The 17,988-nt window shown below is 43.6% G+C and overlaps 1 protein-coding gene across 2 annotated transcripts in view; it reads right to left on the bottom strand.

Annotated features, from left to right (window-relative positions):
* The window catches only part of SLC10A7 (solute carrier family 10 member 7), a 302,665-nt gene that overhangs the window by 15,084 nt on the left and 269,593 nt on the right, over positions 1-17,988 (bottom strand). The gene's annotated exons all lie outside the window — the stretch shown is intronic.

The following is a 17,988-nucleotide window of genomic DNA, read 5'->3' as shown; positions in this document are numbered from 1 at the left end:
GCAACCAACAAAGGGGCAACTATGTGCCATTTATAGAACATGAAATGATGATTCCAAAAGAATTTGATTAGAAAAGACTTTCAGGATTATCCTAAAGCAAGCTAATTTTCAGTTAACATAGCTATTGCTTCATACAGAGGTTTATAATTTATTATCTCCAGTAGCCTACAGGAGGCGGTACAGTGTAGCTGTTAGGAAGGCTGATACAAGACACAAGAGGGCCCTGAGTGGAATCCCACGCCTACCACTTATCACCATGTTACTCTCATCGGGCAAGTGACTGAACCTCAGTTTCCAGGTCTGTAAAATGTACCTACTTTGTAGGTTTTTTTCCCCTTAGTAGACAGAAATGAAACAGTACACAATGTCTGGTAAGTAGTAAGTCTTCAGACACTATTCCAGGTGCAGTAAATAATTCTTGCCTAGAAAATCTCATGGACAGAGAAGCCTTGAACCAGCCCCACCTGGAGCCCCTGCCTTCAAGGAGCTCATGTTCTTGCTCACTGACCCAGGAGAGACGACAGAGAGCGCTGGGCCAGAGCAAACACCACCCAACCACAGAGTCACGGCACAGGGCAGTGAGGAAGCGCAGCACTGCCATCGAGGAAAAAAGCTGATGGGCAAAACGGATGCAGTGAGCATCTGGGTTATTCTAATTTTTGTCTCTCTTTTAGAGTGAGTAGAAAGAATGGCAACCCACTTCCAGGTTGGTGGGTATGGCTTGGCCTGCCGTCCATCAGAGAAAGGCTCACCAGATTAGTCAAGAGTCATCCTCAGGTGTGGCCTGTGGGAGCAGGTGGGGTTTAGTCTGCACAGCCCTCAGCATTACATTATGTTCCTACTTCTGGCTTGCCTAGGATGTCCCCTGAAACCCATTCGGAACATTCTAAAGGCTAGCAAGTCCACCTCCTACAGATTCCCTTAGGAAGGCAGACAGGATGTCATGGAATTATGTGACTTGCTCTCATTCACGCCCATCTAAATGACTGGTCTTTTGCTCAAGTTCTCCAAAGTATTTTATTTTAGTATTTACTCATTTTTATTTATTTGGCTACACTGGGTTTTAGTTGTGGTGCTTGGGATCTTCAATCTTTGCTGAAGCATGCAGGATCTTTAGCTGTGGCATGTGGGATCTAGTTCCTGACCGGGGATCAAACTCGGGCTCCCTGCATTAGGAGCATGGAATCTTAGCCACTGGACCACCAGGCAAGTCTGATGATTTACATTTTATGTGCTTCCCTGTTCTTTTCCTATCATTCTATCTGTAACTGAAAACTGCCATTTAACTTTGGTGTGATTTCATCATCAGGACTGCCTTAAGATATATATATTTTTTAATGTGGACCATAGCTAAAGTCTTTATTGAATTTGTTACAAGGTGGCTTATATTGTTTATGTCATGGTGCTTTGACTCTGAGGCATGTGGGATCTTAACTCCCTGGTCAGAGATGGAACCCAAGTCCCCTGCATTGGAAGGTGCAGTCTTAATCACTGGATCACCAGGGAAGTCCCATCACCATCAGAACTTCTGTTGTTGCTTTCTGAACCATAGAAGAAAAGATTTTTGTCCTTCATATAGAAGGCGACATCTAAAATGACATACAACTAAATAATATATGCAAATAAGAGCTCTCTAGTTTTCTCAGCGTCCCAGAGATGGGTTCAGGGAATCCACACAGATGAGGGCATTTCCAAATCACTGAACACAAATGCGACATCAGCAGCACCTAGAGGATGGGTAACAACCCCCTTGGATAGACCTTTGACAGAAAAACAGGACACTCTTATACCAGTTTCACAGGTAAGTACAAGTGGAATTTTAATTTCCGACCTCTGAGGCCTGAAAAGCCTCCTATGGTTATCTCTGTAGATGGCATACAAGATGGAAAGGGACGTGTGGAAATCTACATGGGGGGTTTTGGCCACGTGCTTCAACCAACTAGACCCAAACATCCCGTCTGCAGTCTTTACAGGGCTCTCCTACTACCCTCCCCTTGACACTTAGGAAGACTCAGAGTTCCACTTCTTTTCATGTAAGTCAGCTGTTATTTGGCTATGCTAAGTGTAAGTTGATGTTTTTGTTAAACTTTCCTAGTTCCCTTACTGAACTATAAAGAGAATCATTTACACATTCCTCCAGGAGAAGGTTGTATTTCATAGGAGAAATATATATTTGATACGTTCATTGGAACGACTGATGTTGAAGCTGAAACGCCAATACTTTGGCCATCTGATGTGAAGAACTGACTCATTGGAAAAGACCCTGATGCTGGGAAAGAGTGAAGGCAGGAGGAGAAGGGGACGGACGACAGAGGATGAGATGGTTGGATGGCATCACCGACTCAACGGACATGAGTTTGACTAAACTCCGGGAGTTGGTGATGGGCGGGGAGGCCTGGCATGCTGCAGTCCATGAATCTGCAAAAGACATGACTGAGCGACTAAACTGAACTGAAGTTCCAGTCGATGTTTTTGTTAAGCTTTCCTAGTTGCTTTACTGAACTATAAAGAGAATCATTTACACATTCCTCCAGGCGAAGGTTATATTTCATAGGAGAAATATACATTTGATATGGTACAAAGAGAGAAACTGGACTAACCATGGAACCCAAACTTTGAAATGAGTATTGAGTTGTGGAGTAGGAGAGGAAATACATTGAAAAACGTCCTTTGTGTCTTTTGAACTTGTTTCACTTATTTTCCTACTTCCCTGTAGATGGCGTACAAGAGATCTATCCTTCACATTTCAAAACCAGAATTCAAACATATAACATTTTATATATTAGAAAACATATACTATCTAAGTGTTAGTTGCTCAGTCGTGTCTGACTCTTTGTGACCCAACGGACTGTAGCCCACCAGGCTCCTCTGTCCATGGAATTCTCCAGGCAAGAAGAATACTGTGTAGGTTGCCATTACCCTCCCCAGGGGATCTTCCTGACCCAGGGATCGAACCCGATCTCCTGCACTGAAGATGGATTCTTTACTGTCTGAGCCACCAGGGAAGCCCTATAAAATATATTCTATAATAATATATAAAAATATACCTCCCTTTATCCAAAAGGGAGAGTTAGGCCTAGAAGAGCAGGAAAATGACCAAATACAAGGCTACAAATGGAAAGTCTTGAGGCCATTACTAAGAGAGAAGAACAATCTCTCCAGTAATTTTAGTCATCCCGTCTCTGGGAGTCTCCCGTCACGGACTTTTTGGCCTTTATTTGTATGTTGGCAGGTGGAATACAGACTGCAGAAAAATCATTATTGGGTTGGCCAAGAAAGTTGGTTCAGATTTTTCCATTATGTTGTATGGAAAACCCCAAACGACTATTTTGGCCAACCCAATACACAGGGCTTACTCTGGGTCAGGCAGACGATATTCTGCATGTGCCAACATCAGCTCATTCACTCCTCATATCTATAATGTGAGTGAGGCTACTGTTACTATCTCCACTTTTCAGATGAGAAAACAGAGGCTGCAGATGAGTAAAAGTCTTCCCAAGGCTATGCACAGCGAGCGACAGGGTATAGCTGGGATGTGAACACAGGCGAACGGGTCCCCAGTTCTGTGTCCTCCACCACCCTACATGGCTAAAATGCTGATCTGGAAGAACACCCAGGAACCGGAGAGAAAGAGATGTTCGATGATGTTAACACAGAATAATGGAGGGGGAAAAACAGAAGGAAAAGAGTATTTACACAAGAAAGGTCTGCAAAGAAGAGAGAGATTCCCTTTGACAGAGGAGCTTAGAGAACCAACCTTTACTCACTTTGAATAAAAGTTGGTCGATGACCATTTCTGACCATTTTCCAGCCCAATCGGAAAATGAAAGACTGTATTTTAGCCTTCAATCACCTGGGCTGTAATCCTACCTGTAATCCTGGGCTGAAAGTTTTATGTAAATAAAGATGCAAGAAAAGACCCAAATGAGCAGCTGGTGTTATTTCTGTTTTGAAACGGGTATGTTCTGATTGGAAAAGATGTTTAATGAATGGCCTGAGCTGGCTCACCAGATGCTGACAATGAAACATTTAACTCTGCCAATAGAAGGTTTCAGCCTCGGAAGATTAGGCACACCCTCACCTGTCTGACAGCATTGTAGGAGCAATTAGCAGACAGGAATTCAACAATGTATTAAAGAGCTGAAACCTTGGAGGCTTCATTCAGATGCCAGCGATGGCTTCTGGGAGGGGTCACCATATTCATGGAGACAGGTGGGAAGGAAGTAGTGGGAACTTACTGTTTTCCCTTTCTGGGCTGTGAAGGAAGAACCATTTGTCTTCTAAAGAGAAAAATGTGCCTAATGTTCAATATCACAGGATGTGAAACCTCAAAAATACAATGAGAATTTCACATGACAAAAATAACATACGGTCACCAGCAGAGATGTAACATAGTCACCAACACAGAACTGGCCCCATCTGATTGGCTCTGGGAAGCTTTGCCTAGTTTCACAGATTTTTTTAAAAGATATGTTTTTATATAATGAAGAAAAACACTTGGAACGTTTTAAGTGTGAGCCAGTGAGAGGTTGGGAGAAGGCAATGGCAACCCACTCCAGTACTCTTGCCCTGATCCCTGGGTCAGGAAGGTCTCATGGAGGAGAGAATGGTAACCCACTCCAGTGTTCTCGCCTGGAGAATCCCACAGACAGAGGAGCCTAGCGGGCTACAGTCCATGGCGTTGCAAAGAGTTGGACACGACTGAGCAACCAACAGGTGATTCTGGTGTGAGTCAGGCTGAGAAGCCGGGTCTGGTAATAAGGGAGAGCAAGAGGATTCTAGGGGTTTCTGGAGACAGACTGTGTGTTGGCTTTGTGATTTTCTTCACTGTGTAAACTGAAGTGAGTTGCTTGACCTCTCTGAGGCTTGGTTTTCTACCATGGGCAGTGGGATCAATAATAACTACTGTGCAGGGCTTTTGTGAAGGTCCAATGAGATATAAGGCCTTTCATGTGCCTGATACAGTGCCTGGTCTGCAGGGGGTGTCATGTGACTTCATGTCTACTTTCTGATTTAATGGTCACCTCAACCTTACGAAATGCAAGGAAGATAGAGGCTAGCTGGTTTGGACGTCTGTATGTCTGGCTGATTTTGAATTACATATCATTTTACTCTCCAAGTAATTTCATAGCCTCCCTAACCTCTGGAGTGCCTCAGAGGCCAGTGCTCAGAGCCCTTTTCTGCGCTGTCTACCCTTTCTGTACTGATCTCATTCAGCCTTATGGCTTAGTGTAAGCTGAACACTCCAGCCTGGACCAGAATTCTAGGCTCACAAAGCCGGCTCTCTTCTGGATGTTGAAAAGACATCTCAAACTTAGCACATTAAAGATGGAACTCTTGATCTGCCCCCACATCCCTCTTCAGTGGGTAAAATCTGTATCTCATCCATCCTCAGTTCAGTTCAGTCGCTCAGTCATGTCCGACTCTTTGTGACCCCATGAATCGCAGCATGCCAGGCCTCCCTGTCCATCACCAACTCCCGGAGTTCACTCAAACTCACATCCATGGAGTCCGTGATGCCATCCAACCATTTCATCCTCTGTCGTCCCCTTCTCCTCCTGCCCCTAATCCCTCCCAGCATCAGAGTCTTTTCCAATGAGTCAACTCTTCGCATGAGGTGGCCAAAGTACTGGAGTTTCAGCTTTAGCATCATTCCTTCCAAAGAAATCCCAGAGCTGATCTCCCTCAGAATGGACTGGTTGGATCTCCTTGCAGTCCAAGGGACTCTCAAGAATCTTCTCTAACACCACAGTTCAAAAGCATCAATTCTTCGGCGCTTAGCTTTCTTCGCAGTCCAACTCTCACATCCATACATGACCACTGGAAAAACCATAGCCTTGACTAGATGGACCTAAGTATCTAGGTTGGTCATAACTTTTCTTCGAAAGAGTAAGTGTCTTTTAATTTCATGGCTGCAGTCACCATCTGCAGTGATTTTGGAGCCCAAAAAAATAAAGTCTGACACTGTTTCCACTGTTTCCCCATCTATTTCCCATGAAGTGATGGGACCAGATGCCATGATCTTCATTTTCTGAATGTTGAGCTTTAAGCCAACTTTTCACTCTCCTCTTTCACTTTCATCAAGAGGCTTTTGAGTTCCTCTTCACTTTCTGCCATAAGGGTGGTGTCATCTGCCTATCTGAGGTTATTGATATTTCTCCTGGCAATCTTGATTCCAGCTTGTGTTTCTTCCAGCCCAGCGTTTCTCATGATGTACTCTGCATAGAAGTTTAATAAGCAGGGTGACAATATACAGCCTTGACGTACTCCTTTTCCTATTTGGAACCAGTCTGTTGTTCCATGTTCAGTTCTAACTGTTGCTTCCTGACCTGCATATAGGTTTCTCAAGAGGCAGGTCAGGTGGTCTGGTATTCCCATCTCTTGAAGAATTTTCCACAGTTTATTGTGATCCGCACAGTCAAAAGCTTTGGCATAGTCAATATAGCAGAAATAGATGTCTTTCTGGAACTCTCTTGCTTTTTTGATGATCCAGCAGATGTTGGCAATTTGATCTCCGGTTCCTCTGCCTTTTCAAAAACTAGCTTGGAATATCTGGAAGTTCATCCAGTCTAGTAAATGGCAAGTCCACCCTTCTAGTCCCCTCGAGGCCAAATCCCTTGAAATCATCTTTAATTCCCTTCTCTTACATACACATCCAATTCGTCAGCAGATCCCAGTGGTTTGGGATTCAAAATACCACCAGAGCTTCTCACCACTCCTCCTCTATTACCTTTAATCACTCCACCCTGAGCCTTCATCTGGATGAAAGGCTCTTAACTGGCTTTCCTGTTTCTTGCTGGTGCACCCTGTCCCCCGGCCAAGCCCAGTCCTTATTTAACACAGCAGCCAAAGTGGGAGCTGCATCGTGTCACTCAAACCTCTCAAGGATCTTTGTCTTTGCCTTCTGTATAGAAGGCAGTTTTCACGACAGGTCGATGAGGTCTCACACATATCACCCATCCTCCCTTTCAGCATCCTCTCCTTCCTTCTCACACTTTCCACTCCTCGAACTCCAGCCTCATCGTCCTCTGCCTCCCACTTGCTGAGCCCCTTGTGGCTTCAGCTCCTTACCCTCATCCTTCCCTCTGGTTGGAGCCTCCTCCCTCTATACCTCGTGTGGCTTACTCCCCTTCTCCTACAGGTCTTTGACCCAAAGCCCCCTTTAAGCCTAACATGTCCCCGCCTCCATCTCGCACTCTTATTCTCCTTTCTGGTTTTATTTCTCCACCCACTTCCCATCATGTGATGCGCCATATGTCTGAGTGTTCGCTTGCTCAGCTCCGCTAGAAAGGAAGATGGATAAGGGGGAATACGTTTTCATATTTTGTCCACTGCTGTGGACAGAATAGGGCCCAGAATGGTGCCTGGCGCAAACTAGGCATGAACAAACACTTGAATGAATGCATGTGTTGAGCAAATGATATGTTAAAAGCTTCTTTTCATTGGCATTATTTATTCCTGCACATCCCTGCACTTGCTGTCAGTTGCAGAGGAGTTGGTTTTTATTATTATTGAAAAAGCTTGTTCTAGCAGTACTAGAGTACAGTAACGCTAGCATGAAGAGCAGGGTACTAGTACGGAGATCAAACCTGGGAGACGTCACTGCTCCAAAACCATGAACGTGCTCAGCTTCAGGACAGGTGACTTTCCAAATGAACTGGCTTCCTGGGGCCCAGGAATCTTTTATGTACAATTTTACATCTCTTCCTGCCTCCAGGGTCATCTGTCAAAAACCTACAGCATTCCCCACGGCTTTAACAAATGGGCAGCTGACTCTACTATCTGGCTGGCGTTTTTTGCATGGGCTGCAGGTGGGGACAAGGAGGTGGTGGGTGTCACCTCATTCTGTAGCCTTGGAGTCCTTTATTATTTACTGTAAAGAAGCAAGGAGCCGGCTGTCATCAAATCCACGCAAACTGGTTTATAGTGTCTGGTTCAATTAAGAGGGTTTCTGGGAAGAGACACAACCAAATAAATAATGGGAGAGAGGCAATTCTGAAACAATCATTGTTATTCATCAATCTCTGTTTGCAAGTGGAGATGGGGAGAGAGAAACTTCAAGTGAAGGCGCTCTCCTGGGTGTGAGGCTCCACTTCAAACGCAGCCAACAACTGTTGTTCTGTGATGCACGTTTTAGTTCCGCTAGAGGCAACCTTTCTAAATATTAATAATAATAATAGACAATCCCCTCTGCAACTGGCGGCGGGTGCAGAGATGAACGGGGAGCCCTGGAAGGCGGGCCGTGGTCGGTCCTCCTGGATGCGGCAAAGGCCCCCTCAGAAGGGACGGGCCCCTGAATTCCCGTGGAGGTTTCCCTCTCAGAAGCACAGGGTGCACGTGGCTTCAGGCGTGGGAGTTGATTATTAATGTGTAAAACGAAACTCTTTAGAGCTCCTTCTAACTATGACTCGGTGGTTTTTCTTTTGAAAGAAATGTGAAACTGTGGAATGAAAAGCTTCTACCAGGAACAACGGACATGAAGAGGCCCAGAGGGATAGAGATCCGGGACCCAGGGGGAGGTGCCGCTGTGCAATATGTGGGGTTTTCTGTCTCCTTGCCGTTGAGCTGTAGCAGCAACTGTGAGTCGGGCTTGGCTGCGGTGAAGCTGCTGCAAGTACGCACTGACCTCTCTTGTTGCTGCTCCATCCCTGAGACCTGAGGACCTGAGTGGGTGAGTTAGCTTCTCTAGAAGCTGGGACATGATTATGGATGTACATGATATGGTGGCTCTCATACTTTTGTGTAAACACTCTACTTTTTAGAATGTGTTTGAAAAATCAGGCTCTGAGGTCTTATTCTTAAAAATTCCGAATCCCTCAAATAAGGCCCAGTAATCTACATTTTTTTCTTAAGGGAGCAATTTGCTGTATTTTTAAGGGCCGCCTTTCAAGAAATGCTGATCTTATGGTGTTTCTCTGAATAACTCAAGATTCTAAAGCTACACTTAAGTCTTTCAAAATCAGAGCGAATTACTGACTCTTAGAACCAGAAGCGTCCCAGAGATCATCCAGCCTAGACTTTTCACGCCAGTGACCAAGGGATAAGCCTCGAGCTGAGCTTCACAGCACAGGACCTTCCTGGAGCTCTCATTGCAGCTTGGCACAGGGGCTGAGTCCGACCTGGCTTGACATCTGGCTCTGCCACCTGGGGTCACACGACCTGTGCAAGCTTTTTGTCCCCCTGCGAGCTCACGTCCCTTGTGGCGGTGACTGTGGGAGTGATGTGAGCTGGGGTGTGGAACGGGATTTTGGGACATCCTGCACCAGGTTGGTCAGGCGTAAGTTTCAGATTCTTGTGGCAGGTAGTAGACAGTAGCTACAGAAATTTGGAAGGTAGGTGAAAATTTTCTCCACCCCCAAAGTTTTGCCAGCAGTTCTGAATGAAAGTAAGCTCCACAGATACAGATATTTTTAACTTAACACATAGCAGTAAATGTGTCCCGTGAAGTCCCAGCTCTGACCTCTCCAGGGTTCTCACCAGCACGTGGCATAAGAGGGCTCTCAACGCAGGGTTCAGTAACCCTAATGGTCAGCCTCAGGGGACTACACGGCCGCTGTGTGCTCAGTTGCTCAGTCGTGTCTGACTCTTGTGACCCCATGGACTCTGCCCCACCAGACTGCCCTGTCCATGGGATCTCCCAGGCAAGAATAGTGGAGTGGGTTGCCATTTCCTATTCCAGGGGATCTCCTCGACCTAGGGATCAAACCTGCATCGACTGTGGCTCCTGCATTGGATGGCAGATTCTTTACCACTGAGCCCCCTGGGAAGCCCTCAGGGCCTCCAGACAGAGGCTGAACACAAAACCTCGTAGGGATCAGCCCCCAGAGCAGCCCTGGGGATTTCACGTTCAGGACACAGGATTTCCTAGATTCTTCGAGCAAGTGGGAAATGTCCAACTCTAAAGTTTTAAGACAGTCTACATATGAGTGGAGGTCCATTTATTACACTTACCGTACAAAGCAAAGAGGTGGTAATTTCCTCAATAGAAACCTATTTCTGAATTCATTATGCTAATTAGTAGAGTCTCTGATAAATACAGGATAATAAAAGCATTTGCTGTAGCTTCCTCTGGAGTACATTTTTCTTTTCTTTTCTTTTTAAATTTTGGCTGCACTGGCTGTTCGTTGCAGCTCACAGGCTTAAGTTACCCTGCAGCGTGTGGGATCTTAGTTCCCTAATCAGGGACTGAAACCCTGTCCCCTGCACTGGAAGTCAGCTTCTTAATCACTGAGCCACCAGGGAAGTCCCTGGCTACTTTCTTTCTGATAAAATAGTAGCTGAATATTCCAGTGAGAATTTTCCATGAGAATGGTGGGCTCTCCTGGGCACTGAAGTCTACAGGAACCATTGGCATAAAATATTTTCAAGTAAATTACTTCTTGTAACAAGAATTTAGCCTACTAAGTACCCAATTAATCTTCTTTGTTATTATTATTACTAATCAAAAACATGTTGAATAGAGAAACAATTTAAAAAACACAACAACGAAAGGCATAGAAAGTCTGTTATGTAAACTGGGTTAACAAAACCTAAATGGAAGTGATCTTACTGCAAATCAAGAAACATTCCAAGTCTTAATTCAGCTCTGGTTCCCATGTGGTATCAGAAATTTGGGTTAAGGTTCAGTAAAAAAGGCATAGCAATCGGCAAAACTGACATGGTAAGTATTTGAGAAAGGGAATAAAGTTTCACCAAGCAAGATGTAAAGTGGTAGTTTTCAGACCTTGCATTATGATCCGTTAATGAGTTACAGAATCAATGCAATGGGTTTTAATCTAGCACTTGGCTGGAATATGGAATATATCACAGAAAGTGAGAGTGAATGTTGTTTGGTAAAACTTTTTACATACATGCAAATGTTTTCTGGATCACACTGTAAAATGTATTTCTAACTGCAGGTTGTGGTTTAAAATGTCTGGCAGTCCCTGGCACAGGAAACATGGAGAAGGAGCAGAAATGTGGGGGCATCAGGGCTTTGGTCCTGGTGAACACTGAACATGCCGAACATCTGCTGTACCATTAAGAAGGGCGGTGCTTGAGCATCAGGTTAGGGAAGCTCAGAGAGGTTTAAATGTCTTCAGTTGGATATTTATGCAGAACCTGGGGACTTTCTAAATTTTTATTACAGTCTGGATACACCAGTGATTAAGTTCAGACACCAAATTCAGAATCAAAAATTTAAAGTAAAGTAATCTTCAAACCTCTGAACATAAGTGTATCACTTTGTTCGAGAATCTGCATTTTTCTCTTGTTTATATGGATCAGAAAACAGTACAGAAGGACAGATACTCCCCCTAAATTGCCTTCAGCATGGTGGTGAAACCTACTGGGCCCTTAATTTCAGTGGCATCTTTAGGAATCTGGCAGATGCTAGAAGAATGTATAAAGAAGATGTGATATATATATCTACACACACACACACACACACACATATGCACAACAGAATATTACTCAGCCATAAAAAAGAATGAAAAAATGCCATTTGCAGCAACATGGATAGAACTGCAGATTACCATACCAAGAGAAGTCAGATAAAGACAAATACCATATGATATCACCATATGTGAAATCTAAAATATGATACAAATCAACTTATTTGCAGAACAGAAATAGACTTACAGACAGAAAGCAATCTCATGGTTACCAAAGGAGAAGTAGGGGGAGGGATAAATTAGAAGTATGAATTCCATGGATAGAGGAGTCTGGTGGGCTACAGTGCATGGGGTCACAAAAAGTCTGACAGGACTGATTAACACAACACAATGGGTTGAACAGATCAGTTCAGTTCAGTTCAGTCGCTCAGTCGTGTCCGACTCTGCGACCCCATGAATCGCAGCACAGAGAAACACCACTATATAGGCTTCCCAGGTGGCGCTAGTGGTCAAGAACCTGCCTGCCAGTGCAGGAGACACAAGAGACATGGGTTCGATCCCTGGGTCAGGAAGATCCCCTGGAGATGCGCATGGCAACCCACTCCAGTATTCTTGCTGGGGAAATCCCATGGACAGAGGAGCCTGGTGGGCTACAGCCCCTAGGCTCACAAAGAATTGGACATGACTGTGGGGCTTCCCTCATAGCTCAGTCAGTAAAGAATCTGCCTGCATGCAGGAGACCTGGGTTTGATTCCTGGGTCTGGAAGATCCCCTGGAGAAGGAAATGGCAACCCACTCCAGTGTTATTGCCTGGAGAATCCCATGGACAGAGGAGCCTGGCAGGTTCCAGTCCATGGGGGTCGCAAGAGTCGGACATGACTTGGTGACTAAAGAGAGAAAGGGTAGCAACTTAGCACATTCACACATACCTAAAACAGATAACTGACAAGGACCTACTATATAGCACAGGGGATTATATTTAACATCTTGTAGTAACGTATAATGGAAAAGAGTCTGAAAAAGAATATATAGATATATACACACACATATATATATTTATAACTGAATTACTTTGTTGTACATGGGAAACTAACAGAACATTGTAAATCAGCTATACTTCATAAAAAAAATAATAATCTGTCAGATGGTAGGGGTCTCCAGACTGCCTTTCCTTACAGAACTTCAGCTTTAAGAGCAAACCACAGGACAAAAGATATATTTACGGTTATGCCTCAAAGACAAGCTTCTATTTTCTGTCTTTACCCTGGACTTTGATTTCTATTGTAATAGTTTATTGTGAAACAGCACTATAGCTCTTAGTCTGTAAGAACAGAGGGCAGTGATATCCCATGAAAGGTAAGGGGTGACTCATCAAGAAACACTTGACATAGAATATAGCTTTTTGTTAATAAAGAAAATATAAGGATTGCGTGCCAGTTTGTGATGGGGCCACAAGGAATATATGCATATGGCTGCAATTATATATACTGAATATTTTAAACTGTCTTATAACTAGCAATGTAATCAGAAGTAATTTTTAAAATATAAATTTATTTATTTTAATTGGAGGTTAATTACTTTACAATATTGTATTGGTTTTAAATGATTCAAACTCACACTGCCAGTGTATACTTACAATACTCAGAACCAGTTTGGCACTTTTGGGTCTTTGAAAAACTTTTATATGCTATTGTCCAAGGCAGTTCTGGAAGTTAGGAGACCTGGAATCTAGTCTCTGTTAATTATATGACCTGCAATACATTTTTAGATTTTTTCCTATGCTTTCACTTCTTATGAAAAATAATAATTATTGATTTGCTGAAATGGCAACCCACGCCAGTATTCTCGCCTGGAGAATCCCATGGACGGAGGAGCTTGGTGGGCTACAGTCCACGGGTCGCAAAGAGTCGGACATGACTGAGCGACTTCACTTCATTTTCACTTTCTAGGATTTAGGTAACATGACTTAATGGTTAAAGGCTTTAAAAAAGTGCTTCCCAACTGTAGGGTAGCTTCATCAAGATAATAGTCTTTATGTGTCAAAGAGAATCACAGAGAAGCTTTATGGGGTAAGGAAAACAAATGCAAACTTTCGGATTTCAGTTCCATTTCCCCTGGAGAAAACAACCCAGATGTTATTAAATGATCTTTTCAGCCCAAGTTGGCGGGGTAATTCTTTAGCACTCTTGAAAAGCTTTCAAAGAAAATTGAAAGCAAGACCCTTCTCAGATTTTGTTTCTCCCATGAAACCCTGAAGTGGCTCAGTGGTCAAGAATCCGACTGCCAACGCAGGAGATGCAAGAGATGCAGATTCGATTCCTGGGTCGGGGAGATCCACTGGAAAAGGGAATGGCTATCCACTGTGGAATTCTTGCCTGTAGGATCCCATGGACAGAGGACCGCAGAGGGCTACAGTCTGTGGTGTGCAGAGTTGGAAATGACTGAGCACCACCACCAGCACTGTGAAGCTCTTTGCAGAGTATAAAGACATTTTTAGCCTCTTTAGGAAGATGTAACAGCCATGTTTCCTTTCTTGTAATATTACAACATTATCTACATAGACGTTCCTTGAAAAAACTCTCTTCCTTTTTATATATAGCAGGGAAACTGTTACAGAATGGTGGTATTGTCCGTTAAGTAGTCACTGAGCGCCTGACTTATAGGAACATAAAACTAGAAGGAATCTCAAGGATCATCTTACCCATCTTCTCATTTTACAGATTTGGAAATTGAGGCTGACAGCAGTTGAATGATTTGTTCCGGCCTTGTGGCTCAGCTGGTAAAGAATCTGCCTGCAATGCAGGAGACCTGGGTTTTATCCCTGGGTTGGGAAAATCTCCTGGAGAAGGGAAAGACTGCCAACTCCAGCATTCTGGCCTGGAGAATTCCAAGGACAGTATAGTCCATGGGGTCGCAAAGAGTCAGACACGACTGAGTGACTTTCACTTACTCACTCAAACTTGATGAGAGAACTGGAATCCAGACGAGCATCAGGTTTGTATTCCTTCCACCCTCTCCAGAATCCCATGTCTCCCAAAAGGCTGTATTCTTTCTGCTTTAATGCATAGTTTCTTCTCACAGCCCAGCTGTGTGACTGTAACTCATAATGCAGTTCAATATGAGGAAGAGCTGCCTTGATTGGCCTTTGTTCACAAATGTCTAGAAATGGTAAGACCCACAGTGGACTTTTAATACACACTGATCACGACACTCTATTTAAATTTTAAACAGCATTCCTTCAATTCAGAAAAACTTTTGGAAATAGCAGACGACTTGGAGTCTCACAATTGACTGCCATTTGTCAGCTGACACACTCTAGGAGTCTATGCTTTCATTTTGCTATTTGAAAACATGAAAACCTAACATAAACATACACTTAAGGATCTCAAACATCTTTAAACATCCTCTTTCTAGGAACAGTGAGAACTTTCTACATGCATTAGAACTCTAGATAAGCAAAGTGATTTGAACACTCAGAAGAAAAAGATCAATAAAGTAAAAGTTAAATACTAATTCCACAGGACCCCTCAGATTGAATTTCTGTACTGATGAGCTCTATTGACTGACTGGGCACTGAACCATTGGTAACTAGGGTGCGAGCTGTTCCCCCAGCTCTGCTATGTAAAATACCTTCTCATTATTACACAAATATCACCATCAGACTAGAAAATAATTTGGGAGAATTCATGGCTTTTGGAGCAACCCACAGCAAGTGATGCTCTTTTGACAAAATATAATTACCTCCAACCCTGAGTTGCAACTACAGGAGGGGAGTAAACAAGCCCCGTAGTATTGTTTTAGATGAAGCACATTGAAAGCTCTGCACTTCCTCCAGGCCTCCTCTTTCTTCCTGAACGAACTCCAGGGAATGGCATCATGTCAGGCTTTCCAGATGGATTATGTGGAGCCATAGCTCAATGTCATTTTCAATAGGAAGCCTCACAATTAAAGGTCAAATAGTCACTTCATCTGCAATCAATCAATAGAAAAAGTACTAATACGAAGAACTAATCAATCAATGGCAAATGCACTAATAAAAGCAATGAATCAAATTCAGCATGTGTGTAGATGCAAGTACATCGAAGAGATGGAGACAGGGCAAAAGCAAGAACAATAAAATAAACTGCAAGCATATGTACAGGAGAATACTCAGAAGGCTGCTCAAAACCAGAGTTTTCATCTTTGGTTCATTAGTTACCTGGGTACCACTTGGCCAGCAATAATTTATTCTTAAATACAAATACTGGATATACTACTAAACAATGTTATTTCACAGAGCTTTCTTAATGTATTCTATTTGAGACATTATGTGTATGTGTGTATGCACATGTGTGTGTGTGTAAAATCACTAGAAGAAATATTTTGACAGTGATCACAAAAGGGACAAATATATGTCCTACACGCCAAATAGATGTATTTTAATCTGGTGTCTTTCATCTTGGTGAGAAATAAGAGAAAGTATCACTCTGAGTGATAGATCCTACCTGAAATTTGCCCCCTGCTTTCTGAAACATGAATTCTTCACACTTATTGTGATGCTCTATCATTGCCATGCAGATGAGAAGTCCCATTTGGATAATTATCGGCTGTAGCTTGGGTGACTGCTGCGCATCTCCTCTGTACCAGAGATGTCAGGTCACCAGTAGAGGGAAACACGCTTTGGGCCTTGTGAAACTGATACACTGAATTTATAGGGCTCAACAAGGCCATTCAAGCAATAGGACCCAAACGTCCCTTGCTGTGTGTAGAAATAAGAGTGCTCTGTGGCTTCTCACTGAGATAAGAAAGCAGCAAAGAGGCCATTTTTATAAATGCCACCTAGGAAACTGCAGGCAGAGAGCCAGGTGTGATCAAGGTGTAATAGAATATCCTAGCTGCAAGTAAAATTCCCTAATTCAGGAGCTATGGGAACTAAGGCCTGGGGATGTTTCAATGGAAGAGTCAGGATGAGTCTTTAGGACTTGCAATTCCAAGTTTACCATCTTACCATCTTATGGAAATAACTAAGGATTTACACCACTGTGGTTACTTAGTTATCATACTAGAATATTATTGCAGGATCCAAGTATCTATTTCATGGGAGAATATTGCAAAAGCAAAGTGCAAAAGCAAAAGTCCAAGTTAACCCCAATGTTTTCAGTAAAACAGCTACTTTTGATTGGTGTTCGTCTAATTTTTCAGATGCCTGAAAATCAGGAAGCCTCAAGAACAGAATGATATGGCTTTGAGGTTAAAAAAATGAAAAAAAAAAAAAGCATGAATATTTTGCTTACAGAGAAGAATACTGATCAGGTTGCAGTATGCTTCTCGGGTAGAGCTTTGCTCATCATGGCCAGCTCCAGCACAGGAGAAAATAATGGAGAGAAAAATAAACATGGACTTTCCTGGTGGTCCAGTGGTTAAGAATCTGCCTGCCAATGTAGGGGACAAGGGTTCGATCCACAGTCTGGGAACTAAGATCCCACATGCTGTGGGGCAACTAAGACTGTTGAGCAAATGTTCTAGAGCCTGTGAGCTACAACTGCTGAAGCCCACAGGCCCTAGGACCCATGCTCCACAGCAAGAGAAGCCACCTCAGCGAGAAACCCACACACAGCAACTAGAGGAGCCCCCACTAGCTGTGACTAGAGAAAACCCACGCGCAGCAACAAAGACCCAGCACAGCCAAAAAGAAATAAAAATAAAATGTAAAAACCCACAATCCACTTGGGTTTTCCTGACAAAAGCAAATCCTAAGGGCGGGGCGGGTTTCTGAGGCCAGGGCAGAGATGCGGAAGCATACTGGACGCAATCAGGGCTCAGCACCTGCTCTGACGACACAGGCGCCTTTGGTCCCTGACTCGCGACTGCTGAGGGGTCTGGAGGCACCCAGTCTCTGGCCTCCCTACCTTTACAGAAGCCCCTTCCTTTTCAGGAGACCTGGAGCACCGGCGTCACATTATGACAGCGACATGGGGGGAAAAGTACAGGTTGATTCTTTCCGAGGGCAACAATTAAACCGTATCTGTTATACGAGCATTAACGAGACCCAGGGCAGCGGACTGAAACCCTGGAAACAGTAACACATTCATGACCAACACAGTTAGCAATAACTGATCATAGCTGCTGCTCTCAGGGTGCGTGTCACGTGCCAGGCAGCACACCAAGCTCTCTCGGTGGATACTCTGGCTCCATCCGCAGCAACCTACACACAGCACCATCACGGAACACATTTTCTCACGGACTGACTCGTATTATGGACAAGTCCTGTGCTGGATATGTAACAGGTTTTACCTTCAGTCTTTACAACACCCTTACAATGTAAGAAAAAGCCTTACAAAGTGAGAAAGCTAAGGTTCAGGAGATTAAGTGATTTGTCCAGGTTTACAAAATCTGGAACCAGAAAGTAGCTTCCAAAGCTCCCTCAGCTTCCTTTTGGCGATGATTCTAAGGAAAACCTAATAGACATATTGCAGTGAAGGGACAGGACACATATGATTTATTCAAATAAGCTGAAGTCCTAGATAGCAATTGCTTAAGAGTATGTCCAATTTCTAAATCATTTCCCCAACTTTGCAAGACTGAAAATAATTCTACCAGACAGAAATGTCTGGGTCTAGTAAAACCACTATGAAAT

The sequence above is a fragment of the Capricornis sumatraensis genome, chromosome 17 (genome assembly GCF_032405125.1).
Source record: "Capricornis sumatraensis isolate serow.1 chromosome 17, serow.2, whole genome shotgun sequence".
NCBI lineage: Eukaryota > Metazoa > Chordata > Mammalia > Artiodactyla > Bovidae > Capricornis > Capricornis sumatraensis.
The sequence above is the reverse complement of the archived record's forward strand: the minus strand, read 5'-3'. Positions and strand labels throughout refer to the sequence as shown.